The 27,802-nt window shown below is 47.3% G+C and overlaps 1 long non-coding RNA gene across 1 annotated transcript in view; it reads right to left on the reverse strand.

Moving 5' to 3' along the window:
* The window catches only part of LOC142784414 (uncharacterized), a 91,713-nt gene extending 69,274 nt beyond the window's left edge, over positions 1–22,439 (reverse strand). Inside the window, exons 1-2 of the long non-coding RNA XR_012888615.1 lie at positions 22,377–22,439; positions 21,771–21,879 (exon numbers count right to left, since the gene is read on the reverse strand). This is a non-coding gene — a long non-coding RNA (uncharacterized LOC142784414). The remainder of the gene's footprint in view (positions 1–21,770; positions 21,880–22,376) is intronic.
* Between the last annotated feature and the right edge of the window lie 5,363 nt (positions 22,440–27,802).

Consider the following 27,802-nt stretch of genomic DNA (forward strand, 5'->3'; position numbering starts at 1 on the left):
AGCTTCCGGAGGCAAGGTGATGTCGTCGTCAGCGATGAGTTTGCAGAGCAGTGGTGAATGGTCGGGTGGTGGAAATTCACAACTTGGCACAAGGGACACTTCCGCACGGCAACAATCGATGATAGCTTCATGACCTGATGAGAAATCCCAACCCAGGATGAGGTCAAGAGAGCAAGATGGTAGTACAAAAAATTGGACGATGTACAAAACGTCTTGGATGACGACGCGCACCGTACACACAGACGAGGGCTGAATGCGTTGCGCGCTAGCCGTGGACAGCACGATGCCACAGAGAGATGTGGTCACTTTCTTCAGTTTGCGACAAAATTTTGCGTTCATCACAGAAACGGCGGCCCCAGTATCAATTAACGCTTGTGTGGCGACTCCCTCAACATTGACAGCAACAACATTTCGCGGCGAAAATGGAGGCCTTGATAATTGCGCAGAAGTTGCAGTTCTTGCCTCTGGAACTGCACTGATTAGTTTCCCTCCTCAGGAGGTGGTCTACGACGCATAGGAGATGGCGATCGGCGACGAGGAGATGGGAAACGAGAAGTCGATGGGCGACGATCCGAGTCAGAGTGCCTCTGTTCGTATGCAGACGTGGTGGCCTGCTGCGACGCATAGGTAGGAGTTCCAAAGGAGGCGTACGCAGGTGTGGGACGGCGGCGGCAGTAGCGTGCAATGTGGCCAGCGATGCCACACGCGAAGCAGATAGGACGGTTGTCATGGGTGCGCCACTCGTTAAATGGACGGAAAAAGCGAGGTGAGGGCCTGTAAACCGGAGGCGCTGCCGGAGGAGGTGGAGCCGATAAGGATACTGGATGCGGTGGGGGTCGCGCAACCACAGCAGCGAGGCTGAGAGGTGAAGATGGTGCAGGTGGTGCGTAGCTGACAGCTGAGAGATTAGATGCTGCTGAAGTGCATGCGTAAGGGGCCTGCACTGTAGGTAGGACATCACAAATTTCAGTGCGTATGGCCTGCTGCAGTGTCGAAGGCAGACTTGCGGTGGGCGCGTCGCTATGCGGCAGCAGGGAGAGCTGTCGGGCGACTTCCTCCCTGATGAAGTCTTTGATCTGGTTGGACAGACTTTCTTGGCGAACGTTGACATTTGCGAGTGCGACAGCCGAGATCGAATCTGGTGGTGAGACACTCTGTCGGGCGATGGAACGCTGACGGCGTAATTCATCGAAGCTCTGGCACAGGCTTACGAGGATTGCCACCGAGGATTGCCACCGAGGATTGCGAGAGGTACGGGGATCGACACCCCGCACCTCCACCAAATGTGATGACGTTTATTCGAGCCGAGAAGTCGCAACGAGGTCGCAACGGAAAGTGGGCGTACGGCCAGTCTGGCAAAGGCGGCACAAACTCTCGCGCAAGCAGAGCACGGGCTTTTCGTTGTGATCCGAAGGCGCATACGCGTGGGTGCGTATGCTCCACTACACCCGTAACGTTGCGCTGATTTTAAGATGGCATATAAACCTCTTCTCTGCATGCTTCACACATAATCGATTCCCACTGTACGTGGGATCTGTAACTTTTTTTTCTTTCACCGTCCAGCACATAGTGCCGTTCGCCACACGTGGCGTTTTAAATGCGAAGCATTTCTTAGCGAACTTCAGCGACTTTGAGCGTATCTATCTATCTATCTATCTATCTATCTATCTATCTATCTATCTATCTATCTATCTATCTATCTATCTGTCTATCTATCTATCTATCTATCTATCTATCTATCTATCTATCTATATAACTAGTCACCTACGACTTTTAGCTCTCCTGACCTTTTAGATAATGGTATCAACACGAAACCTGGTATGGCATGACATGACTGTAAGAAGAACATATTTGACTAGTCGTAACATGAAAATCTTGACATGTATGTCATGAATGTCATGATTTCCATGTCAATGTCCTGCAGCACTTGTGGTGGTTTTGTTCACATGGCATGTTGCAAAACTGGTATGGTATGACATGATTGCATGCCGAACACAAACGACTGACCCTAACATGACAATCATGACTTTCGTGTCATGTAAGAACATGACTACGTGCAATGATCGTAATGCGTTTGCGGCCATTTCGCCCCGGTAACATATACCGACTTTGGTATTGCGGTACGTGAATGGATGACAAAGGTATGATTCTGGTGGAAACATGATAAACATGAGATGCTTGTCATATAACAACACGACTAAAAGCTACGCTGAAGATGCGCTCGCGGCTGTTTCACTAGCTTAACATATGCCAAATGTTGTATTACGTGACGTGAATGGATGACGAAGGTATGTGACTGGTGCAAACATAATAATCATGAAATGCGTGTCATGTGAGAACATGACTACATACCACAGTCAAGGCGCCAATACGTACTGACGTGACGTGGTGCGCGTGCTCGCCGGCGTCGATTTTGTCGTGTCAAGCCTGCCTTGCCAAGCCAGGTGCCGATCTCACCATGTACTGCAGTCGCGCACCATGCTGCGTTGCTTCGACGGATGTGCGTTTCACCGCGTTCGGCGTCTCTCCGTCATGAAAAGAGGGATACGCAGTACTGTCTGGGTAACGCACCGGCGCGAAATGTAGCACCTCGCATTTAGCGACGGTTGCCGTCAGGCCACGCTGACGAACACTTGTGTGGCGTCGGTGGCGCCTGAACTGACTGACTGAAGTGAATTTTATTTTGTCCTGAGAAGCCAGGTCCACCTAAGGGGGCTCTTCCGTGGGCCACGTCCCCGACGGGACCGGGAGGTGGAATTCGACGGCCAGGGCGTGGGCTCCTTGGACAGCCCGAAGTTGATCTTCCTCTTTCGGACTTGTGAGGAGAGCGGTCCACTGTTCCTCCGTGGCTGGAGACCCTGCAGACGCGCGCAGCATGGGGCATTGCCACAGAATATGTTACAAATTGCATCTCGGGAGCCCCCATCGAAGGCAGCCCGGCTTTAATTCACTAATAAAACGTGAATAAGAAATAGGTGAAGGATAAGCATCTGTTTGTAACAGACGTAAAGTGATAGTTTGTGGTCTCGTTAGATGAGGATGAGGTAGAGGAAACTTTCTGTGCTCAAGGTGGTATCATTGACAAATTTCGTTCTACGTTAGGAGCGGGTCCCACTGCCATGGCTCGCCCTAGGGCCTTAGGCCGCCCTCTTTCTTGGCGCGGCGAGTAAGGTCTCGCGCCTGGGAGTGAGCTAGCTCATTGGCGTTAGGCTTGAGGGGGTGAGCGTCTTGGCCTACGTGTCCGGAGAACCAGATCAAGTGCTTAGTGTCGGCCCACGTTGCACGCGAGAGCACGCGGGCTGCCTCTTTACTAACCAAGCCAGCGCGAAAGACCCTAGCTGTGGCTTGGAGTCTGTGTAGTCTATTGTGCGATCCGTGGTCACCAAAGCTAATGCTATTGCTACCTGTTCTGCACGATCTGCATCCGTGTTGGGGAGTGTTAGAGAAGTGAGGTGTTCACCTTGTAGCGACGTAACGGGTGCTACTAAATGCTTGAAATTAACGTATTGAGCGGCGTCCATGAAAGCTACTGAACCGGGCATTGCTGCAGCTGTTTTGAGGAGGGCGGCTGCTCTAGCCTTACGTCGGCCGGGTTTCTATTGCGGGTGCATGTTACGTGGGAGCGGGGAAATGATGAGGCGTTCGCGAAGCTCTGACGGCAGCGTGCGCTCTCTTTGGTTGATGATTGGGGAGCTTATTCGGAGATACGCCAGGAGTTGACGTCCCGCCTCAGTCGAGGAGAGTCGAGTAATCTAGGCTAGCTTCTGGGCCTCAACAATCTCACTTAAAGTGTTATGAAGGCCTAGCGCCATAAGTTTCTGTATGCTGCTTTGTATGGGGAGCCCAAGTACCTGTTTGATACTCTTCTTAAAGATCTGATTAAGCTTGTTCTCATCTCCTTTTTTCCAGGGGTGAGCTACGGCTCCGTAATTGATGTGGCTCTTGAGAAAAGCGTGGAAGAGACGCAGTAGATTTTCTTCCGATAGTCCACCTCGTTTGTTGGCAAGGTGTTTGAATAGTTTAGACGTGGTGTCTGCTTTAGTGGCTATGCGCTCTATGCTGAGTCCGTTCCTGCCATCCTCCTGCAGGATCACTCCTAGTATACGAACCGAAGTGACTTGAGCTATTTGCTTACCATCTTCTGTGTATGCAGAGATGGTTGAGCTGGGGATCCATTTAGGACCTAGTTTCAGCCTGTAGAGTAATAGTTCAGATTTTTTGGCCGATAGCCGTAAGCCCGTCCGTCGGAGGACGGCCTGCACTTTGTCCACCGCCATCTGTAGACTGCGCTCGATGGCCCCGTCGCTACTGCCCCCACACCAGATGGTAATAATGTTACGAGTAACTTGTTTATTGATCTATCTACAGCGCAAAGAAACCGACGAGCAAGATGGCGCCAGTCCAGCATCAAACAAAAACTCAGTTCATCCTCCTCTTTCATGCAGCCGTGTTCAGCGCCTGTTAGGTATCATAACCCCCGGTGGTAGAAGCACCGTCCCGGTGCTAAATCTACGCAGATGATGTCAAAGGGGGGTAATAGGGCTTTAGCTGAGCCATGTGAACGGTGTCGCTCGGAGCTGATGATGACTTTGTTGGATCGGTTGGAACAATCTCGTACGTGACGTCCGTCACTTGGCGAACGATACGGAATAGTCCAGTGTAGGGCGACGACAGTTTTTCAGACAGTCCTACACGCCGAGTAGGTGACCAGAGGAGCATAAGAGAAACCTAGGAACCGTGCACGTCCATATGGTGAGAATTGTAGAGCTGTTGTTGGTGCGCCTGTGAAGCCTGTAGACGGTTACGGGCGACTTCGCGCGCGTGGTCGGCGCGGGCAATGGCTTCCCCGGCATACTCAGTGGCCGCAGGTAGTAAAGTGTCTAAGGGTAGAGTTGGGTCCCGGCCATAGAGGAGATAGAAAGGCGAATAGCCAGCAGTGTTTTGACGACATGAATTGTAGGCGAACGTCATATACGGCGAATGAATGTCCCAATCCTGGTGGTCTGGCGCAACGTATTTGGCAAGCATATCGGTTGGGATCCTGTTAAGGCGCTCCGTGAGGCCATTTGACTGGGAATGGTACGAAGTAGTAAATTTGTGCTTGGTATGGCAAGACCTCAGGATTTCATGAACGACAGCTGATAAGAACGTGCGGCCACGGTCAGTGTGAAGTTGGCGGGGAGCACCGTACACTACTAATATTATGTCGTACAGCATAAAGTCCGCAGCGTCGGTAGCGCAGCTGGTCGGGAGTGCTCGTGTGATTGCGTACCGCGTCGCGTAGTCTGTGGCAACAGCAATTCATTTATTTCCGGCTGTGGAGAGTGGAAAAGGGTCCAACAGGTCGAGACCAACTCGAAAGAAAGGTTCATTGGGAACGTAGATCGGCTGAAGGTAGCCGGCTGGGAGGGCAGACGGCGTTTCGCGACGCTGACAGGGCTCGCAAGCGGTGACATAGCGTCGAACAGAGCGGGCAAGTCCAGGCCGAGAAAACCGACGTCGTACCCCATCGTATGTGCGAGAAACGCCCAAATGGCCCATTATGGGAGCGTCATGAAGTTGATGCAGGACAGTGGAGCGCAGGTGCGTTGGGATGACAGGAAGTAAGTCTGATTCGAAAGAATTAAGGTTACGGCGATGTAGGATCCCGTCTTTCACCAAAAACATTCGTAGGGACGGGTCGCGAGGGGTTAACTCCAGTTTGTCAATGATGGCTCGTAATGAAGCATCCCGACGTTGCTCTTCGCCAATGTTCAGCAGCTGCGACAAGGAAAAAACGTCCGTGATAGCGTCAGTATCGATTGCTTCGTCAACAAGGTAGCGGGATAAACAATCCGCATCCTGGTGTAATCGCCCTGTTTTGTACATTACAGAGAACGTGTACTCTTGAAGGCGTAGAGCCTAACGAGCGAGACGTCCCATGGGGTTCTTCAGGGAGGCTAGCCAGCAGAGTGCGTGATGATCCGTGACAACACGGAATGAGCGCCCGTACAGGTATGGACGAAACTTGGCGACTGCCCATACAAGTGCGAGGCAATTGCACTCCGTGATGGAATAGTTGCGCTCGGCTGGAGAGAGCAGTCGACTTGCATAGGCTATGACACGGTTGTGTCCCTGTTGATGCTGCGATAGCACAGCTCCTCTGCCGTGTCCATTGGCATCCGTGTGAACCTCGGTTGGGGCTAATGAATCAAAGTGAGCCTAGATTAGTGGCGTTGCAAGCAGTGTCGTAAGTTGCGAAAACAATGACACTTGGTCATGGCCCCAGATAAACGAGGCGTCTTTCTTCAAGAGGTCTGTCAGGGGGCGTGCAATGGTCACGAAGTCTTTAACACAGCGTCTGAGATATGAGCACAACCCCACAAAACTGCAGACATCCTTCGTGGTCCTCGGAACGGGAAAGTTCCTGACTGCGCGAATTTTCTCTGGGTCTGGACACACGCCTTGGGCATCGACAAGGTGACCGAGCACGGAAATTTGACGACGAGTGAAGTGGCACTTGAAAGCGTTAAGCTGGAAACCGGCTCGACAAAAAACGTCCAGAATAGCTGACAAATGATCGAGATGCGAGTCAAATGTGGGCGAAAAGACAATATCATCGCCAAGGTAACACAAACAGGGGGACCATTTCAATCCTAGGAGCAACGAGTTCATCATTCGTTCAAATGTGGCTCGTGCATTGCAAGACCAAACGGCAGCACTTTAAACTGATAAAGGCCATCAGGATTGATGAATGCGGTCGTTTCGCGGTCCATCTCGTCGACGGCTATCGGCCAGTACCCTGACTAAAGGTCAGTAGTTGAAAAATAGGTTGCACCGTACAGGCAGTCGAGGGCGTCGTTGATACGAGGTAACGGATAAACGTCTTTTTTTGTAATTTTGTTGAGGCGACGGTAATCGACACAAAAGCGCCGTGTTCCATCCTTCTTTTTAACAAGGACGACAGGAGAAACCCTGAGGCTGCATGAAGGCTCGATAATGTTTTTCGCAAGCATTTGCTGACTTCATGTTGTAATATTGCATGCTCCGACGCAGAGACATGGTAGGGGCGTCGATGAATGGGAGTTGCATGGCCAGTATTTATGCGATGAGTGACAATGGTCGTTTGACTTAAAGTGTTGCTGGCAAAGTTGAAAATTCTACGATAGCCTTCAAGAACGTGGCAAAGCGCTGCAGCTTGCTCAGACGTGAGGACCAATGACACCATTCGCTCAATATCGGCGCCCCAAGAACGTGATGAAGTGGAACCACTGACTGAGCTGCAGCCATCGTCAACTCTGAAGGGTTCAACATGGCCATCTTGGAGAGTGGTAATTTTGGCTAGGGAGATACCCTGTGGTAGAACTTGGGTGGTGAGTGAAACGTTAACCTGTAGAAGGAAGGTGCGGTTTCTCGTAATCGTCAGAATCATATGCGGTCCAGCAACCCCACGCGTAAGCATCACGGCAGGAATCGGGACCATCTTGTAATCACCATCAGGTACTGGCGGCGTGGAGGATGAGACGACATGTGGGACAGAGTTAGGCGGGAGGCGCGTGAAACCAATGCAGCAGAGGCTGGTTCGCGGTGGGCTGGTCGGGTCACAAAAGAGGGCTAAATGGAGGTGGAGAGAGCCAGCTGAACAGTCTATGAGGGCAGAATGCGTGGCTAGAAAACCCATACCGAGAATTAGTTCATGAGGGCAATGTTCGATAACGGCGAAAAAAACGACAGTGCTTCTCTCCCCGATAGACACTCGCGCAGAGCACATGCGAAGAATTGCGGCAGTTCCTCCATCGGCGACTCGTACAGCTCGGTTGAGGGCGGGCATGAGAACTTTTTCAAGTTGACGAAGACGGTTAGCACTCATAATGGACACATGCGAGCCAGTATCTATCAATGCGCTGACACGAACATTGTCGACAGTAACGTCCAAAAGGTTCCAGTTCGTCAATAACGCTAAGCGAAGATTTCTTACGAAAGTCGTCAACGCAGCTCCATCTCCAGAAGCTGCATGGTCTAGTTTTCTTGTCGGAGGTGCTGCGAATATGTCGGGGAGGCAGGACGGCGTTGTGGGGGCGACCGGGACTGACGACGAGCAGGGGACGGGGACCAGTCGTAGCGAAGTCTGCTCAGAGGTGCGGCAGGAGCAGATAATGTGGCCGGCGTTGATGGAGAAAGTGATGGGGACGGCTAGCGAAAAGAAGTGGCGTGATACTGAGATGCATAATGGGACGGTGAAGCCCAGCAGCTGCGGCAGTGATGAGCGATCTGACCTACGCGTCGACAGTTAAAACATGTGTGCTTGTCATCAGGAGTACGTCATTCAGACGGATTGCGTTGTATGCGAGGAGCAGAAGGGGGACGATAAGAAGACTCAGCAGAGTATACGGCAGGAACAGGATTTAGGCCGACATTCGATAGCTCTTGACGAATGACCGCTTGTATCAAAGAGATCGTGGTAGGGGAAGGCGCAGGCGTCGGTAATGGCGTGGCTACCGGTTGTGCTGTCTCGACCTCTCAACGATTGATGCGTGTAAGGTTGTAGAAGGGCCTGGTGGAAGGCGTCGTCACACGAAGAAGTGGCCGCTGTGTTCGGAAGGCGCACAATGCATTGGGCTACACGGCAGGCTTTAGCTGTTGGAGACGTCGGCATTCTTTAAGGATGTTGTCGATGCTCGACACGTTGTTAAAAACCAGCAGGTTGAAAGCATCGTCAGCAATGCCTTTCAAGACGTGGTTAACCTTTTAGTCTTCCGACATGCACTGGTTGGCCTTGGAACAAAGGGCCAAGACGTCAAGAATGTAGGAGACGAAGGATTCGGTAGAAGACTGGGCCCGTGTGGCAAGAGTCTTCTTCGCAGTGAGCTGACAACAGGATAAATCGCCAAACAGGTCGTGTATCTTTTCTTTGAAGAGATCCCAGCTCGTTATGTCGGCTTCGTGGCTTTCAAACCATGTTCGGGGAGTGCCGTGTAGGTAGAAAAGCACGTTGGTGAGCATGAGCGTGAGATTCCAGCGGTGAGTAGCACTGACGCGCTCGTATCGGTTCAGCCAAATGTCAAGCTTGAACGTGGCATCACCGGAGAAAGTGCCGGAATCCCGGAGGTGTGGGAGTGTCACGTAGGTGGTGGCTTGGACGGATGAGGGCGGTGTAGCGGAAGTACCAGCCATCGAAGCAGTCGAAAGGTCACCGATGGTGCGACCTCTGCGCGTCTCCATTAAGGTACGGGATCGTCCACCTCCACCAATAATGTCACGAGTAACTTGTTTAATTATCCATTTAGAGCACACAGAACTCGACGAGCAAATGGCGCCAGTCCAGCATCGAACAAAAACTCACTTTGTCCTCCTCTTTCATGAAGCCTTGTTTAGCGGCTGTTACGCATCAATGTCATCGGCGTACAATGCGTGGCCCAGGCCATCGATTCAGCTCAATTCTCTCGAGAGAGCACCAAAAGCTAAGTTAAAGAGAAATGGAGAGAGAACTGCTCCCTGCAGCGTGCCTCTGAGACCCAAGTTGTACGTTTTGGAACCCAAGTAGCCTAGTCTATTGGTGGCTTTGTGGTCTTTGAGAAACGACCGCACGTATGCATAGAAGCAGTTACCGAGTCCAGCATCAGCAATCGCTTGTAGTATGAGCGAGTGCTTAACGTTGTCCAATGCCCTTTCTAGGTCTAGGGCAAGCACAGCCCTGGTGTCCCTGGACTTGCCCGTTAAGATCTTGTGCTTCAGAATAAGCATGACGTCCTGTGTCGACATGGACGGGGGGAAGCCTATTTGATTAAAAGGGAGGTGGTGTTTCTCTTCCGCATATTTCGTGGCCCGTTTTAGAATGACGTGCTCAGCCGCCTTGCCCACACACGAGGCGAGAGATATGGTCCTGAGTGAGCCAAGCTCAAAGGGTTTGCCCGACTTAGGTATGAGCACGACGGCGGCTTCACGCCACTCGAGCGGGATTTCGCTGGATTCCTATACCTCGTTGATATGTTTAGTGAGGAGGTCTATTCCTCGTCCGCTAGATTTTTGAGTAGTTTGTGATCCCGTCTGGGCCAGGGGCTGATCTACAATTCAGCTCAGTGAGTACTGCCCGCACCTCCGCGCTTGTGAATGGAGAAACCAATGGGTCTTCTTCCGCCTGCATTGGAGGGGGGAGGGGTAATCCGTGTGTGAGCTCGATTCGGTACAGAGGTAGCGCAACGCGAGCTCATGTGTAATCTGTTGGTCCGTAAAATTTTCCTCGCGAAGCTTATAAATTAAGCAATCTATGGTGAGTTGTGGGTTGCTCAATGAATTTCGTAGGTTTGTCCCCCAACAGATGTTTAAGCAGGTTCCATTTCGATCCTTCACTCATTTGGGCGTCTAACAAGTTGCATACCTCGTCCCATTGCTGTCTAGCTAAAGTGCGACTGTGTTCTTCGATTTGCTTGTTGAGCTCCGCGATCTTTTTGCGAAGATGGCAGTTAACCTTTTGAGTTTTCTATTTTGTCTGTAGGGCTTGCTGCGGCTCGATGAGGTGAGCAAGTTGGCTATCCATGCTCTCAACATTTATTTATACATTTATTTATTTATACATATACCTACAGCGCCCTCTGGCGGTATTGTTGTAGGGGGTTTACAAATTCAAAGTACATATAATTCAGTGGGGACAAAGTGAATTGCACGGCACTCAAAAAATAAAAACAAATGAAAAACACCTAAATCACAGCATACAATATCGTTATGTGACCACATACCCCTTTTAAAGGGAAGGAAACGCTGTGGAAGGGGCGGTAACAATGTTTATGGAAGACCGTTCCATTCGTGAATACTTTTAGGAAGAAAGTACTTGCATACGTTGATGTTCGGCACATATATTCACACACTTTCAAAGGATGATCGTGAGTGGTTTCTATTTCTTTTGTGGCTCTCGTTACATCCTCTTGTAACCGAGCGAAGAGGTTTCGAACAGAGGTGCAGGTGTTCTCATTTTGCTTTCTAAGTGTTCGAAAATGATCCCAGTCGACTACCTTGAATTTACGCGGTGGTGGACTGGATGCGGCTATGGTGATGCTAATGATGTAGTGATTACTACCTAGATTGACCTGTGTGTTAATCCTTGTAGAGTTGCGGATGTTTCGCACTAGTGCTAAGTCTGGAGTAGTATCTCTTGTTACCGAGTTACCCGTGTGTGTAGGGAACGCGGGATCTGTGAGTAGGGTGAGACAGTGGTGTGTTATCTGCGTGGCAAGCGCCTTGCCTCTCGAGTGGAGGTATCCGTAACCCTAATCTGGGTGCGCTGCGTTAAAACCGCGTGCAATCAATAGCGGGTTGTCGCCTGCTATATTGCATGCCTTCTGAAAGAGAGCTATGAAGAGTTGTCTACTGTCGATAGGTGAGCTGTATACGTAAAGAAGAAAGACCGAGTGTTTGAGGTGCGCTTTCGGAATAAGTTCTATCAAGATGTGTTCGACCTTGAGGTCAGGACGAACGTCATGCTTAGTGTACGAAAAAGTCTTTCCAATACAGGTGGCAATCTCTCGTTTACCCTTCTGAAAGATTGACTCTACGCGGTATCCTCGCAATGCGGGACGCTCGGTGAGCGTCTCCTGAAGAAGGAGGACAGAAGGGTTCTCAGCGTTTGAGCGCAGTAATTGTTGTAGGGCGTCTTTCCGTTTTGAGAAGCTAAGGCAATTCCATTGCCAAATGATGAGATTGTTTGAAGTAGCCATGAATAATGATAAAGTATTGGTCGGCCTTGCATCTGTTGATGCCAGTCGGCTTCGAGGATTTGTACTCGGGCTGTTATTTCATCATTTGAAGCTTCAGCGGGTTGATTTCGGACAGTATGTCAGCAGGAAACTGTTCTAGCAGCGCCATTAGGTGTGCAATAATGCTCGACATCGTTAAAGGTTCTTCGGCCTCTAGCGCGGGGCCTGCGCGCTTTTTCGCACCGCGGGCTGGGTTAGAGGCAGTGTGAGTTTCACTCGCATTGCTCTCACGTTGCTCTTGAGGCTGTGGTGTCTTAAGAAGAGCCTTGATATGATAAAGCTCTTTGCGAAGAAAAGTATTCTCGCGTTCTAAAGCTTGAATTTAGTCTGCTACGGGCGGCGGCAATGATCTGGAGCACGCGGTGGTGCGGGTCTCACCTGTACCGGTGACCTTGTCGACCCAAGTGGACTTGGTGGTGTCTGGGGCCCATGAGCTGCCCGGTGTGACCTGGTCTTGTGGTTGAACTGCCCTTGTATATGTACACTGGGTGTATGCTGAAGGCAGGGAGCTTGCAGCAGGCACCAATGACGAACAGCTCTTGTTGCGATGTCAACGACGTTGCCGACGGTACCACACGAGGTAGGGTACTTGATAGCGGCTCCAGCAGGTCCGGTCGCCCGTTACGTGCACGCCTCCACACAGCGCACACTTTGGTGCCGAACATGCGTGGTCAGGTCCAGGAGGGCCGTGACCGCACTGATCACACACCTTGTCGGTGGGGCGCGGGCAGACATCCTGGCGGTGACCCACTCGGCCGCAGTTGCGGCAAGTGTCTATCTGGCGCTTGTAGAGAGTGCAGCGATATATGATCGGTCCGCAGTTAACATAGTTCAGTACCTTGAGGCCGTTGAACAGGATCATGACCGTGGTAGTGTTCTCGATTCGACGTGCGCCGAGCACGGTTAGGTTGCGTGGCGTTCATAGCATGCGTTGCAAGTCGGTGTTCATAAAGTCGATGTCGACGCCACGTATCACCTCGTGGCAGGAGTAATCAGGTGGGGTAAGTTAGGTAGCAACTGGGTGTCGCTGTTCGGTGAGAATAATTTCTTGAACGGTGCAATAAGCAAGAGCATTCGTCTCTTGCGGTGTTCTCACCACGAAAATGTTCTGCACCAAGTTCGAGCAGACGGTATCTTCTTCGGTAGCCGACGGCGGAAGGCGTGCGGCGATCGCGAGTGCGTTGAAAATCTTGTGTTGACTGCAGAGACGTCGTACGTCCAGGCTACCACCCGGGCGAACGACAACTCGGAAATGGTCCTTGGGTCGATCAGGCAGCTTGCTGGCAGTAGCGAGCCTTTTAGGTGGGCTGCGCGGTTTGCCGCCGACTGCTGGCCCATGTTGCCCGACGAGTTGCAGCGTCTTAGCGGTAGCCTGTCCTTTGCTTGCGTTACGACGACGATACGCTGGGAGCCAGCCACGTCCAGCGGCGGCTTTGGGAGAGATTTCTTCACCATCGACTATTGCTTTTAGCGGCATGTTGCAGCTGCGGGGGCGAGCGCTGGGCGGCGCGGCACCGAGAGAGCGTAGTTGTTTCAATAATACTATCTTCAGGGTGCTCAAGTACACGTCCTCATCGGTCAAATTGCCACAGCTATATGCCGTGCAAGGTGTTACTCCTATTACCTACGAAATGGTCTGGTGCCACCAGAAATCGTGGCCTTTTTCGGAATGGCTACACCGTCTAGTGGACACGTTAAGCGTATCTGCCGGATCATGAAGTCTGAATTATGGAGGCAGGTTAGACTACTCTACGATTGGATTCGGGTGCTGTGCTGTGCTAGCGACGCGGCATGGATTGTTGAAGACTGGCCTCTTTCCTGTCTCCTTCTTCGTTTCCTGTGTGCGTTATTTTTTGGCCGGAAGTTTTTCATCTGAAGCGTAGTTGTGCGAGGCCTATGGAACGCTATGGTTGTGATTTCAGAACTGAACTTCAAAATAAGGTAAGGATGGGGCCTACCGGGTGAATTTGGTTTCCAAATACTCCCACTGACTTGCCGGTGATGATCCGGTAGTGCAGAGAGGCCGCAACGGGCATCGACCGATGAAATTCGCATCGGTGTCAGGAGCCGTGGGGTACGCATCCGCACTGCTCGCCACCTCCTAGCAGTCTCAGTGGCGCCTGGCGTCCGACTATAGAGTGCTTGCGTTTTGCTAACGCAGTGTTGCTGTGCTCAGCAGCGTCAACGATACATTGGAGTAAATTGGGCCCTTCATAATGTGCTCGCAGCCATTTTGCTAACTCCGCATATACCAGTTTTGGTGTTACGTGACGTCAATGGATGACGAAATATATGACTGGTGCAAACATGATATGAATGACAAGCGTTACATTTAAAAAAAATAACATACACTGCTCATGGTGTGCTCGCGGCCGTTTCATTAGCTCCACATATACTAAATTTGGTATCAGGGAAGTGAATAGATTATGAAGATAAATGATACATGCAAACATGACAATCATGACACGTGAGTCATGTGCAGTGTAATTTATCTCTACCTCATAACATTGTGCTGATTTTAGAGTTACATATCAACTTTCCTCATTCGTGCTTCGCATATTATCGATTCTTACTGTACGGGAGATTAGCCAATTTTTTTCTGTCGCGAGAAACGTGGTATGCGTTCCAACTTTAGTAGCTAGCGTGCACGGTCAAAAATACTACGAAGTGATTAAAACTAAACAGCGTTCTCGGCTCGGCGGGGGCGTTTCGCAGAGGCATCTCGAGCACACATTTCTGGATGTTATTGAGAAGTGCCCAGCCAGCGAATGGTCGAGAGTGAGGCGCGAGCGGATGAGAAAGTAGGGTGCAGGGACTAGAGAGAGTAAATGGTGAGAGACGGAGCAGCGAAGTACTTTAGCTCTCATTCTACTTGAGGGCCCAAATGTCGGCGTGTTGTCAACACAAACGCTACACAATGCTGGTAGTACAAATGCCACAAACGCGTTTCAAGTGCACTGCATTGAGGCGGGGGCTCCTGTTGCTAGGGGCGAGGAGAAGTGCGCGTGCCCGCAGCTGTTGCTATGAGAGAGTGTTGGTGAACCGATCTCGACGGATGCCTAACATAGGAAGCCAAAGCAACGCATGGTGGCACTGCGCTCCCGATCAATTGCGCAGATAAGTGGTTTTGCATGTTTTGAGCTTGCCTTTATAATTGAAAAGGCAGCAGTTAAAATGTTTGTAGCCACAATTACAATGTATGGCTTTTTCGAGAGTTAGTCACCAGGTATTTACTAGTTTGTTCGTGTGTGTGCTTGATTCTTTGTGTTTTTTCTTTTGAGACCTCGTGGGGGAGGTGCACGTACATTGAACACGCAAATTTTTGCAGTAGGGCTTAGACTTTCTCTTTTTTTGTAGCGCCGGCAGCGTGTTTCGTAATTATCGAGTGAGACAATTCATAAGGTAAATTGCTGTCAGAAAGACATGAATAAAAATTGTAAAGTCTGTCACATTGAAAAGCTGCCTTCAAGTGTATCCAGCATAACTCGAATCTTGTCTAGAGTGCGTTTCCTGCTTCCTAAAGAAGATAATCTTCTCATCTACAAATCGTTGTTCTTATCACCCATAAATTATTCTAATGTAATTTCGGGCACAACAAAATTGACGAACATTCACAAATTTCATGTCATACAGAAAAGGGCAGTTCGCACCATTGCAGATGTTCCGCGTGGAAGTCGCACGCCATCGCTTTTTGAAGAAATGAACCAGATTTGAAAACTCTCGTTCATGTTTTTCTGAAGAAATGAACCAGACTTGGAAACCCTACCACAATACTATCAAAGAAGTCTTATGAAACGATGTTACACAGGACCGAAAAGTGATAACCTTTTAGGCCCACTTGCTCGTATAAACCGGCGGACCCTTTTTATAACACTTGTCACATTCACACGTGGTTTCTTCCACGCACGCACGCGAACTACGGCAAGGAGATGTGGCGCTTTCTATTGCCGTTCCATCTAAATCAAATAACACTGTGAAAATATTGCTGGAGATGTGTTTTTGTCCTACCTGTGTAATGCCATTGTGTTTCTTTTTTCATTTGTACACTCTTATTGATCTGTTATGTGATTACCAAAATTGAAGCTGGTAATTGTTTTAAAGGTTTATTTTTCGACCTGTTTTACCTGCATTATCTGTCTATATATATTCTTATGTAAATGTTTATGCATTCCTTTACAGTTCTATATGAGCGATATAGTGATGCCTGATTCATTTTATACTGTAATGTACACTCACTTATCCCTGCCACTTTGTACGGAACTGTGGTCCTAGTCAAGCCCATAAAGAGGCTTGTTGACCCCGGCCCTCAGCATCCCAAATGATGGTATGTTGGAATAAATAAATTTCGAAGTTCAAAGTTCGAAGTGTTCAGGGTGAGGGGTGGGTATGAAAACGGACCCATGTGCGGAACCAAATGGAGAGGAGGCTGACGCAAAGTATAGGCAATGTGAGGTTGAGAAAAAAAATGAAGAATGTAATGGTTGCCCAGAGTAAACTGCTGATCAGAATCACCAAGCTGGAGAATGCGTTGGCGACATGGCAAGAAAAAATAAGGGCTATGGGAGAAAGGCTGAAGTCCACCGAGGAAGCACTAGCGAAGGAGAACAAAGGAGCGGCCGACGAAGAGAACAGTAAGGCATCAGCAACCAGAACGGCGGATAAAAAAGAGCTAGCAAGTTCAGAAAAAAGAGGTTCCGCCGGTTCAATGGTCGCAAGACACAGCTTCATCAAAGTAGTGGTAGGGTCGGGAGGGGACAAAGCAGCCGGCGTCACAGATTCAAGTAACTCCCAGGTGCAGGATGCTCCAGTTTAAAAGTCACAGCACCTAATGATTGCCGGGGAGTCGAATTTAAGTGGATGCGCAGAAGCACTCAAAAAGTGGGTAGGAGCCGACAAGAAAGTTGCAGTAGGGACGTTCCCGGGACGCAAGCTGGAAGCAGTCATGAGGCAAGGGAGCACAAAACTCAATACTACAGCTTATGGACGAAACCTTGGGATAATTGCAGGTGGTTTAAACGATGTCTTAAATAAAGATATGGCAGGACTAGCGACCCCACTGGCGAAAGGGGTCGATGACATGCGCGCCACTTCTCCTCAGGTACAGGTGGTGATATGCACGACACCGGAAGTACCGGTGCGTGGCGGCTACCTGCAAAGAGCGGTTGTCAACGCAAAAAAAGAGATAAACGGATGAGCCGAGAAAAGGGCTTTGAGGTGGTGGAAATAAACAGAGAGGTGCATGTGTGGGGTGGTTTCCAATGAGACAGAATCCACTTCAATGGGCGGCTAGGTCATGAGGTGGGTTGGCGACTTGCAGGACGCGCAGTAGCTTTTTTGGCGGGCGCGAGGGCCCATCGGTGTGCAGAAGAGCTAGTAACGAGGAAAACAACCACGGAGAGTCTTAGACAGGTGGTATGGAACGATACGATTCCAAAGTGGCACCAGTATCTAAAATAGGTAGAGACCGGGGCAGAAATAGACGTAGCCGCGAGGGCCAAGCCAATTTAGACATAGGGTATATTAACATGCAGGGTAGCAGGAACAAACTGAAGTGGTAAGTGATAAAAGAACAGCTAAGGTAGAAGAGGCCGATGGTTTACGAAATCGTAGAAACACATCTTAGGGACAAGAAACAACCTCCTAACAATCTGGACTACACGTGAGAATTTCGTAATAGAACAGAAGGCAGCAGAAAGAGGATTGTATTGGCGCATTCCTTCATAAAAGTACAGACTGGCGAAGGGTCAATCAAGGAACATTTTTGGCTAAAAGGAAAAGCGACAGGGCAAATGACTCTCTTTGCTTTGGTGTACTCGTGGACGGGAGCAAAGGCCAGAGGGGAAAACCAGGCAATGGTAGAGTGCATATCAAAGGAAATTGAGCAATTAGAATAAGAGTGCGAGATAATTATACTAGGAGATACGACTGCGCACATAGAAGATATAGATGGGTACACCCACCCAACAGGCAAATTGATCATGGATATGTGTGAAAGAGATGATTTGATCATTTGCAACAGTACTGAGTAGTGTAAAAGACAAATAACATGGGAGGTAGGAAGGCTGCTGTTGACGATAAATTACGCAGTGATGTCGCTTAGGATGTATGATAGGCTCAAGGGAATGCACATAGATGTATGTGGCTCCAGAAGTCTGGGTAATGATCACAAACGTATCAAGCTAAGTTTTGCAAGAGCAGTGAAAGTGGGAAGGAGACAAGATGAGCAACTACAGAAAAAGTTTTATTCCGAATGGCAAATAGAAATAGCTTCTAAACAAATTTAGAAATTATTCACTGAGGATAATAAAACAGAGTGGAAATGCACGAATCTAATTAGACTGTTTGAGCTAAAGCTTGCTAAGACATGTGACAAGTAACCTCGGAAAAGAAGACACACACACTGGAGTTGGTGGGATGAGGAAGGTAAAAAAGCCATAGCAAAACACCAGGAAGCCTCTAGGGAACACAGATATGCTAAGCAGCGGGGTGAACCGACAGATGATGTGAAAGAAAATGGGAAATTTTGTAAGCTGTAGACGAAAATCATCCCTTCTGATCAATGAAAATATCAGAAGAAAGGGGGCTCAGTTGTTGGCAGAAGTACATAAAGATAGAAAGACAGCTGAAAAATTTTGGAACCATCTAAACTTCCTAAGAAATGAGACGAGCCTAGAGCAGAGATTTATAACTAAAGCTCAAGGTGCTAAGCCAGAAGGGGACAAAGCTTTGAATATATAAGAACAAGGATGACAGAAAATTTTCAGCAAAGGACTGCCTTACGCATCACAATATTCAAGGATAAATCAAGTGGCATAATGGCTTCATTTTCACAACGAGAGTGGGAAAGGGCTTAAAAGAGGGTTCCTAGTAGTATATCAACAGGCCCAGGTGGCATTCGAACTATGCTGATAAAGACATTGGCTATGAAGTCGAAGCAGACTTTAAGAGAGGTTGTGATCGACACAATTATCAATGGTTTTCATCCCCGATGGATGAAAACTTAGTGGGATGAGCTAGATTTATGAAGGAAAGGGGGACAAAGCTAACATAAACAACTACCGTCCTATAACAGTGAAATGAGTGGTCTACAGGCTGGCGATGCAGGTTTTAAAGAAAAGAATGCTGGCATGGATAGAAAATGAGGGGGTGCAGTGGGAACTACAGAATGGGTTTCGAAAACACTGAGGGTTGAAAGGGAAGCTGTTTTCACGGACGCAGTGAATCGAAATAGCAGAAAAGGGACATAGGCCTCTGTGGCTAGCTTTTTAGATATCAAGGGAGCGTACGATACCGTGGTTCAAGAGGACTTGTGGGGAATACTGGACACACTCGTTGTGGAAGATGGAGTCACTAATCTATTGAAGGATATCTATAAATGTAACAAGGTATTTAGAAAGTGCGAAAAACAGGTGTCCAAGCCTGCAGAGGTAAAATGGGGGCTTAGACAGGGGTGTTCTTTGTCACCCTTGTTATTCATGGTGATTCACAAGGATTATAGGCCAAATTATAGGGTAGTGGACTTAGCTTCAACCTCTCTTCCGTCAAACAAAGAAAACTCATTGAACAGGCGCTACCAGCATTGATGTACGCAGGTGATATAGTGCTGATGACCGACAACAAGGAAGATTTGCAGAGATAGACGGACATCTAAAGTAATGAGGGAGATAGGTTAGATAGTAGGTTCAGTAGGGAGAAATCAGCAGTCAAGATCTTTATGATATTAAAGGTAGTAAGCTTAGAATACAGGAGGTCACGCTAGAGATAACAGATAAATACAAATATGTGGACGTATAGATAAACAATGGGACTAACTACCTAAGGGAACACGAAATATACGTGACGACTAAAGGTAACAGGAATGGAGCAGTGATGAGCAACAGGGCACTGTGAAATTATAATAGGCATGATGTTGCGAGAGGGATATGAAAAGGGGTCATGGTTCCTGGTCTGACGTTCGGCAATACGGTCTTGTGCATGAGTTCAGAAGTTCAAGCAAGAAAAGAAATTAAGCAACGTGGAGTAGGTAGGCCTTCTTTATGAGTTCACGGGGATACACCAAATCAGGGAGTACAAGGAGATATGGCATGGGCATCATTTGAGGGCTGGGAAGCTAGCAGCAAGATATTATTTGAGAAGCGATTGAGAGAAATGGGGTAGAAGCGTTGGGCTAGGAAGGTATTCAGGTACTTGTACATAAAGAATGTCTATACAAAATGAAGGAAACGCACCAGAAAATTGACTGGTAAATACTTAGAAAATAGCAGAGGGCAAACCCAAAAAGAATTATTGGTTAAGAAGGTGAAGGAAGCTGAGACCGATATGTGGAGAATTGACATGATTAGGAAGTGCACACTAGAGGTTTATCGTACTTTTAAGCAGGAAATTGCCAAGGAAAGGATCTATGATGTTCTTTGGGATAGTTCTCTATTACCTGAGGCTAGGGCGGTAGTTGAACTGGTATAGCGCATTACGGGGAAGAAGAAACGGCCGAGCAGACCGACACAAGAGGACAGAGCGCTTCAGTTGGAAGTTAGCGCTCTGTCCCCTTGTGTCGGTCTGCTCGGCTGTTTCTTCTTCCCCGTAAGGCGCTATACCAGTTCAAGTACGACGAACCAACTCGCCCAATCTTCAACACTCGTGGCAGGGCGGTAGTATTGCGAACCAAGACATATCGGGCCAAATACAAAGGGGTAGACACGGTATGCAGTGCGTGTGAAGAGGAGTATGAAACCGCCGAACACTTGATAATGTTTTGTAAAGGGCTTCACACTAGTTCAGGATGATGGCGCAGAGTTTTTCAATGCACTGGGTTATAGGGAGGGCAAATTAGACTAAGCGGGTAGAATTAACTAGAAGGAAGTTATCTACTTTGTGGCTAAAGTCAAGGCACGAGTGAAAATTAAACCCTTCACTGCTAGGTACGAGTCCTCAACCTCACTATTTAAAGGAAAAACAAACAAACAAACATAGTTTTTGGTTCTCGAAGTATTTCGGCTTGGTGGCGATAGCCACCGCCCAATCTAAAGAGTACAGCCATATGAATCTATCCATGCATCCGGCAGTGCCATCTTTGGTAGAAAAGCAGAAATCGAGGATCTAGATGGCGCGTTTTCCCTTCGCCCCAATGCGCTGCCTCTCGCTTACGTGCTCATGTAGAAAGCACGCGCTGCGTTTGAGTCACCTCACAATTTACCGTCTGCAGTGCGGCTTCACAAAGACCTCTGAGCTGGACAAGCCCTCACGATAAACGTTTTTCACCACCACCACGGAGGAGCGAATCGAACGAAAGTAGGAAAGTTCGTTTATTAGGTTAATGATGTGGAGCAGACGATGGAAGGGGAGGACGCCCGAGTCACTGCGAAATGCATTTCTCGGGTCCTCCGTGCTAATACCGTGTACGACGTATGCCTCCAGGTAAGTCTCTTTCTGCCGATATAAAGCCGTGTACTCTATCGATGTGCTGTATCGACGTTTATAGAAACTATATATTTGTTGTTTTGATGAGGTATCTAGGAGTAGCAGCAGTGTACTGTGATGTGCAAACGTTTGCGGCATGCCGAAGAAATAAATAAAAACTAAAGTGTTAAGGTCACGCCAGTAAATGACCGAGAAGTTTTAGAGTCATGTCCTCCGTGCCGCGCATGACCCGCTGGCGTCGCCGCGAAGCAGCAAGCTAAGTTTAACCACAGCTAGTCAAGTTGAATTGCTCACCTTTTTTTTCGGCTTTTGTGTGATGCTTGCTCTGTCTTTCGCGAACGCAGCTGTGTTCACCGGCTGTGACTAGATAGGGAACTGATACAGTTTTACACGTGGATAGCGTCCCTTGGTGTTTTCTGCATTGTTGTGGCAGCCCACAAGAATGGACCATGGCGGCGCTTCCTTGAAGCCATTTATTTCATCGTTGAAAGGCAACTTCGCACAGCGAGCATCTCGTTTTAGCCGCCAAGCTGACGGCACCGTGCCTAGTTCCCCGGAGAAACTGCAAAACGCGTTGTGCGCGTGTCGCACGCGCTCCCGTTTCGGCGAAACACACTCACTCACCTGCGACCTCTCCTGCGTCTCTCCTCAAGTGTTCCGAAGCTCGCCGCCAGAGCCAGGCGCAGCGTCGTCACCGCTCCGCAAACTTCAGCTTCGGTTCCCAACAGCCGAACTAAGAAATGCAGCCGCATTTAAAACACAGTGGCTCGAACACGATGGCAACAATACGCAGTTCTGCTCTGTTCACAGCACTCGCAGCTTGCCGACGAACTCGCAGCATCACTGCTCGATAAGCACAAAAAACAAGCCCACCGCTGCTTACATACCCAACCGGGTGGCTTCGTAATTGTTTTCTGCTTGTTTTTCTCCCAGTACTCACCGCAACGTGGTAAGGAGTGCGCAGCATATATCATACAAATCATTAGCTACCTAAAACAATTGTGCTCATCGAATCTAATAGTTAAATCATCGCAAATGAAACCCTGTGGCCTGCTGATAAACATGAATGCATTACGCTACAACTGTCTCACGCGAGAGTTCAATTAAGCAAAAATGTACGTAAGATGCGGTAAGTAAATACAGTAATGGGCACTTCCGTGTTATGTATCGTGCACTGTAACGACTTTCGCCCTTGCACGATCGTTACTTAAATGAAAAAGTATTTCTTACCTGTTAAAACATGCCAAAAGTGCAGGCTGGTCTTCTCTACACTTGGTTGTTTGTTACCTGTAACAACAATAGCGAATAAATATATCGCGATTGCGGTCTGCTTGACTTTGTTTACTCACCCTATACGGCATAAATTTTATGATTTGTCCTTGTTCTTCACAGCTTGCTATATCCTGCAGTGACAAAAATTATCCCCCGTTGTCACGATTTTATTCTCCTCACAAATTTATATGCCACCGATCGCAAAACGCGACTCGAAGAGACGATCAGCTGTTTTTTTACACAGTGGTCATTATGTTACTTGGATTTCAGTCAAAAGCGACTAAGATTTGGCTTCGACTCTCAAAACACAAAAGCTTATCATATATTTCAAAGTATGCTTCATTTACGTAAGCGCTAAAATCCTAATAATCAATTATTTTATTTCGCGTAACATAGTTGTTTTGTTACATGCTCACAGATAAAATAAACGTGATTTGCGGCCCCTTTTCAGCCCTTAGCCAAAAAGTAGCTAAGGTCCTTGAATTTTTCTCCTTGAAATACCCAGAAAATACTTAAGATTCAGAAAGTCGCTAAGATCCTAAACTGTCCTCCACAAAATACGCAGAAAATACTGGGGATTTCTCCAGGATCCTTACGTAAACTATTGGGCAACTGGCGCACTTGTCTTATTCAAGAAGCTATACCCGGGAACGAGCGCTCTTCATTGTCCGAATTCGGAAAACGTAGAGGCTTCCGGCATGGGCGGCACCTCAAGAGTGACGTAACAGATACAATGAAATACGGAATAGGAATATGTTATATGGCCGCTCATTTTTTGTTGACGTGGCCACAAGTACAGCCAAGTGAAGAATTTCATCTGGCCACCCAGTCTGTTCGCTTAAATCAAGACACAACCCCGTGAAAATATCATAATAACGTGGTCAACGCACTAGAATTTATTCAAAGTATGGCAGCGCAGTTCAGCACACAAAACTGCTTAACTTTCCATTGTCACATAGAATAAAACCTATGTTTGCCTACACTAATTAGCTACGTGCCATGACATGGCCCTGCTAACATTATTACATTTGCATGTCCACTCTGACGGGTCGTGTTGATATCATTTTCCAAACAGCCAAACTATAACATATTAATTTGGGTTTTACACCCTTGTAAGGTCGCACGTTACCATTTAGCTCATGAGCACTTGCATGCGCCATTACATTGTAGAATAACCTGTCCGAAAGCATTGCTTCGTTGTCCAACCCTGATGACTTCTATCACCTAATAATTGCTCATTCTCACTGACGTGGTCCACATTCTGTTAGAAAAGCTAAATATGTAAGCATTGTTTTATAGCGTTGAAGTCCAGAGTTGGACGAAAGCCCTTCAGGTCGGAAAAATAATGGCCGGAAATGCCACCGACAAATCGTTGAAATTTGTTAGTTCATTTACTCAGTCGAACTGTTAGCACTTATCCAAAGGACATTATAAGGAGGGTGAAGTATTGAGTTGCACACGATCACATAATTTAAGAGGATTTTTAGGAATATTTCTGTAATATAGCGCACTCTTTTATGAGACACAAGGTTACGTGCTTTTCAAACATTACATTTGCAACATAATATTTATATGACTTATGGAACATTTGTAACGAAACAAATATATGAATACTAATAATTTACACATTATGAAGAAAATGAATCTCAAGAGCAGCCTCAAATTCAATCAACGTACCTTTTTGCACCACATCATTCGGTAATTTATTCTAGAGTTTAATAGGTTGAGGAAATGATTGAGTGATATGTGGAGTTTAACGTCCCAAAACCATCGTATGATTATGGCAGACGCCGTAGTGGAGGGCTCCGGAAGTTTTTACCACCTGGGGTTCTTTAACGTTCACCCAAATCTAAGCACACGGGTCTACAACATTTTTAGTGTGAGGAAAGAAGGAAAATTGAAATAAACCTGTTAAAATATGCATTGGTTCTACGAACGTACTGCGTGTTGTTCTTAAAAACATTGTGTAAGGGCACGTCAAATTATCACATTTATTTATTTTGAATAAATAGAAATGACGTTTCGGTCACGTTACGACGGAGTTTTTACAAATTCTTTGCGAACAAGGCATCCGTACCCGAGCCGGAATGTCATTTATGCTTTTATTTTAGCGATTGATTGGTGCCTACTGTTTCCCGCCAGATTTTACTACTACGTATACGTATGATTAATTTATTCAGCATATATTATTCATTATGTACAGCCTGTCACACTAAGCGGAAATATCGAAGCAAGCACGTGGCGTTGTTATGCGGCCAGCGCTGCAACCACGTGTCGACAGCCACTCGCGTGTACAGGGAATTGGCTCGCATGAGGGCAAATGATTCAAGAGATGCTTTGAACCGTGTCGCCTGCTACAGCGACTCTCGCTTGCGATATTGCTGGCCAGTGGGCGTATATTATCACAAGTGCAAGAACTGGGCCGATACTCTGCACTAAACGTGGGGCGACGCCAACATTTGAGCCTTTATTCGGGATGATGGGGTGCTATACAAGCCGAATTAGCATATCTTCTTTGCTCTCGAAACGCCGTGTTACTGTGTTCTTTCAAGAATATTTTTTTCACTATCATGGGGCAAAGAATCACCACATGGCAGTTAGCACGCAATGTGCGTTGTCTTGATTTGACTTTGAATAAAAAATTACACTCAAATGTAAGAGCCGTACTGCTGCGCTGGCTTAACAAGATACACAAATAATAAGATATTCGGGAATGACTACGTGAGAACCGAGCATGAACGTGTCTCTTTACGACATTTCATTACCATAAAACTCGCTAGCAGGCTCCAAAATATAGTGTAGGTTTTACAGTACAGTGCAATTTTCTTAAGTCGCTTTTTTCCAGTATACGAGACATGGTAAACGAGGCAAAATTAAACACAGTGTACTGCTCTATTAAGACAGCAAAAAAATCAAAAAGGTACGACAATTGAGCCTCAGTTTTTATTGAGCTCCATCTGGATCTTGGGATGCCACAATCACATCCTTATCGAATGGGACATTTTGCGGAGGAACACATCGCTGACAGCATGCATTCAGTTGCCATCTAGAATGAGCACCACCATCGCTACCACTGGGAACATAAATTCGGAAGCGTCACGAGTGCATTTCGGCGCCGGGAGCAAGTCCTTTCTGTTGTTTTTGTTGTGTTGAGGATAATCTGGTTCAGGTGGTTGTTCTATCCTAAATCATTCCTGAGTTCATTGCCATTTGTTTTGTTGTGTTGAACCTGTTCAGCTGCTCAGCAATCACTGGCACAGGGAGCTTTGTTTTATTTAAAGTCAAATAGAGACCACGAATGATGCATGCTGATCATCGTGTCTTCCTAATCCAAGCCTACTGCAACGCGCACACAATGAAGAAACATTCGTGAACGCATGTTTCAATAGAGCAAACAATGTGTGCTGTCAAATACTGTTTCGAGTGCCCCATTATTATGAGTAAAGGATGATAGGTTGGCATGGCCCAACGTTTAGCGCAGACAGGCATTGAAATTTGGGCAAGTTCATACGGGAACGTCTAAAAAAAGCTAGCAGCAAGACGGGACACGAAGAAAGAAAGCACGCACGAGAAGAAAGAAAGCATGGCTACCTTTTGTCTTGCCACTGCCTGGATGCCACTGCAGCTGGTCATGGCGACTGTCAGCGCGTTTGTTCTGCTGGCGCTTGTGAGGCACATGCGTGTGAGAGCAGACGAAACTCAGCACGCTGTGCGTCACAGCTTTATGTGGTCACGTGGCCAAGCCACCTATGCATCAGCGTCAACGCCCAACTCAGTGCCCCAAAACTGAAGCCAAAAATGGTCCACATAAGTAAAGTACTGTTAAACTATTTAACAAGAAACACTAATCTTCGTTCGTGTATTATGCTTTCAGGATCTGAAGGAAACCCTTACAGCAAAGAACCCGCATTCCGCAAATTTGGTGTCACCACCCCTTTAAGGTTTAAAAAATTAAGCTGACTATGCTAAACGGCTCAACACTAACGCCTAAACACGGCTGCAAACAGGCTAGACGTTGTTCATTTCAATCATTTTTAAGATTATCTAACTACCCTGCTGTAAGATTTCCCCTCTGTTATCACTTGCGGACAGTCTACTTAGAATGTACAGCTACTATATATATTCTGTTGTGATCTAACTTCTCTGCATGCATGTAGTATATTTATGTTGTTACTTACGCAACCTACGACCCTTCTTTATGTAGCGTAGTAGTAGAGTACTCGGTAAAAATAAGCGAATACTTCCTCCTATTTCGTCTTATTGGCACTTACCAATTCCTAAATAAACATGATTTTCTCGATTATGAAGAATCTCAATCAGATTTACGATTTGCTGGTTAGCATTGAAACATCCAGAACTGCAGTTCTAGCGAACGAGTTTACACAGTATTTTACTTCTTTTCTCGACAGAAGACTGACATGACTAGCTCAGTTATTGCGTCCCCCGTAACAGATTCGCTGTTTGCGCATCGTTCGCAAGAGGTCAATAATGTATTCGCCAGTTTGAAAAGACGTGAAATCGAAGGTTTTGACGGACTAAAATATTAACCTATAGAGTTTGTTTCAGATGTCACCAGGAGCATTTTATCACACGTATGACCTTGCACTCAATTATGGGGCATCTTCCGTGAAAATTGAATATCCTGAAGTGATTGTCTTATTATAACGCGATAACAAATATCACATAAAATGCTATGTGTCAGTTTGAATTTTGAGGACATTTTCTGAAGAACCTGAAAAAACTTAATGCTGCTGAAAAATCTTTAAAGAAACGTAGTGTGATAATGCCGATAGTTACAGCGCGAGAAGAGAACGACCACAAAAAGACAAGGACACGAAAAACATAAGCGAAGGACACGAGTCTCTTTGTCGTCGTTCTCTTCTCATGCTATAACTATCGTCATGTCACACCAATTAGCCCAAGCTGCCACACCTCTAAGTGATAATGCCCTCGGAGTACTGCTTCATGTCTGGCATTTCTTCAAAAAGCGCTTTGTTATGTCAAAAGTAAGTAATAATGAATAACATAATATGAAGTATTTCAATCATACTCACCTAAGGGGATGGCAGTATCTAAAAACTAAATTTAAAAAGCAACAACATTGCAATTTCTTTTAAAAATTGAGTATTTAGAAAGTGTTTCTGCTACACAACAATAATCGCCATTTGAATTGCTCACGCTTCTTTTCTTGAAAACCCGGCGCTGGCCACTTTCCTGTTGAGTACGCTGTCTCACTGACAACACGCGCCCCAATTGTGGACGCGAACTACCAGGAACGCAGTGACAACGCGAGAACAGTACTCGAAGTAGATGAGGGTTATTGCTGTGTAGCAGAAACACTACTCAAATACTCGATTTTTTTATAGTGTAAGACAAATAATTTG

Source organism: Rhipicephalus microplus, unplaced genomic scaffold (genome assembly GCF_043290135.1).
Source record: "Rhipicephalus microplus isolate Deutch F79 unplaced genomic scaffold, USDA_Rmic scaffold_14, whole genome shotgun sequence".
Lineage (NCBI taxonomy): Eukaryota > Metazoa > Arthropoda > Arachnida > Ixodida > Ixodidae > Rhipicephalus > Rhipicephalus microplus.